Here is a 2,166-nt window from a genome sequence, read left to right as displayed (position 1 = left end):
CACACACACACACACACAGACACACACACAGAGTCACAAACAAACAACCACACACAACAATACAACAGAAGTCAACCCAGTACAAACCCTCACCCATTACAGCTTAACACCCAGAACTTAACTCGTAACCAAAGCTCGATTCCCTAGCAGTTCAATCGCCTGCTTCGAAACATCAAGTTCATGACCCCCACCCCAGCAACCCCTTCGGATTTCCAGGCACACAACAGGTTAGCCCTCGCGTTAGTGGCCGGTGCGAATAACTACAGCCATAAATCACCAATAGATTATTCAACACGGCTATTGTCCCACCCCACAATCACACGCTTTCTCATCTCAGGGGAAGCTATAAATACAACACAGCAGGACGGTAGCCCATATTTTCTCCTCTTCGCAATGACAATCGTAAAGGTGCTGAAAACGCAGAATAATGAGACAATCTCAGAGGTCTCCCAAAGCTCTTTGTGTGTGCTTAAGTGTCTCTAATGAGGATCAGCAATAATTGTTATTGGCTGCTAAACCCCCGAACCAGACTGTCAGTCAGTCAGTCAGTCAGTCCGCACTGCACAGACTGTGATCGTCCCGGTCAGAAGGTGTCAAGGGTCGTAAGGTCACAGTGCGGATGACCTCCGTAGAGCGGTGGGAAACTGTTTTCAACTTCTTTGACTCTCCGATATCATCACTGGGAAAGGTGAAGGCGACGGGGATAATTCTGTTTACTATAGTGACCATACCCCTCGCTGAGTCGGAAGGTGTCTCGGCTCAGGCAATGGACGCAGGGCCAAGTGGTTCCATCTGAACCATATAGTTGTCGCAGACACAGCTTTTACATTCTCAGGTTCCGTTTGCAATGCGGGGGAGAGCAAAAAGAGTGGAAGATACCCCCCCCCTTTTTTTGGGTACTCCTCCCCTCTCCCCACCCTTAAGTCTACGGCGTGAAGGTGTCGGAAATATACCCGTGCCTTTATCGTGTTTGCCGAGCGGGGGAAGAAGGTATTCAATCTGCTGTCCAGGCGTTGGAGTGTGTGTACGTGTGTGCGCGCACTTGTGTTTGGAGCTAAACAGAGTGCACAATGAAGCGAGGAACAAACCTCGGGAGGCCTAGTGGGAAAGGAGGGGGTGGGTGGAGGGTATGGGAAAGAGGGGGGACGGGTTAGCAGTGGGAACACAAGTACACATAGGCCCACAGAGCGTAGAGCTAAGAGCTCTCAAGCCAGGCCATTGAAAGGTGTATTAGTTGGTGGACTCAGAGGATAGAGAACTGAGGACGGGCAAGGTCACAGTTGGATGAACAGATACACTCCGGGTAGCTGAACAACCTTATGGGGGTTTGAGTTTGAGTCAAAAGAAGCACATCTACACAATAACTGTCATACAGCACAGGAAAGAATCAAGACAGATAGACAGATACAACAAAGAAAAGAAGTAGGATCTACCAGTCCTAGTGGCACCCAGCGCCTTCAAACCAGCCGTATCCTGACAAGTATTAATTCCATCTCAGACACAATCAAGCAGAACAACCTGGTGCTTCAAATAGTCTGGCACGACAGGTAAAAGATACGTGAGAAGCTGTCATCGCAAACAGAATTAAAGTTTTGAGGAAAATAAAACACCTCGACACAACGCCATTTAGGTATAGGAAAAAGCAAGACAAACTAAGAAAAACAACAGAAATAACAGAACGAAGGTAAAACGTTCACATCAACAAACATGCCTGACTCCTTTAACTCTGCTTGTCAATGACAATGAAATACTGAATGGAAGACATCATTCCAGCACCAAAAAATCTTCAGAGGTTGAGAATCGAACCCGTACCGTGTCTTTGTGTGTGCAAAAGGGAGCAATCTGAAATGTATGCCTACATCACAGACACCGGATTGTCTATATTTATAAACGACCTACTTTATCAATTAAGGGAGAGAGAAGAACACCAGCAGTCTGGGACTGCGACTCGAAACCAATTCTCGTCTAGAGTGTCAATCACGAATCGATCTTTTCCACCCAAAAACAAAACTCTCAGCCAGGCGCCAGTGTGCACCCACACCCAGTCAGCAGTTTCGGTCATGGAGCTTACTATACTTATAGATTTGGTACTGAGCAGCCCGCACCTCTTGTTACGACCCTGTGGGGTAAGCACAAACTCGACCTGCTCTTAAATGCCCCCCCCCC

The 2,166-nt window shown here is 47.6% G+C and overlaps 1 protein-coding gene across 2 annotated transcripts in view; it reads right to left on the bottom strand.

Annotated features, from left to right (window-relative positions):
- The window catches only part of LOC101863827 (serine/threonine-protein kinase PLK1), a gene marked incomplete in the record, with an annotated part of 103,259 nt that overhangs the window by 20,699 nt on the left and 80,394 nt on the right, over window positions 1-2,166 (bottom strand).

The sequence above is a fragment of the Aplysia californica genome, unplaced genomic scaffold (genome assembly GCF_000002075.1).
Source record: "Aplysia californica isolate F4 #8 unplaced genomic scaffold, AplCal3.0 scaffold00337, whole genome shotgun sequence".
In the NCBI taxonomy this organism is placed as follows: Eukaryota; Metazoa; Mollusca; class Gastropoda; order Aplysiida; family Aplysiidae; genus Aplysia; species Aplysia californica.
Note: the sequence above shows the minus strand (reverse complement) of the source record. Positions and strands in the feature narration are given on the sequence as shown.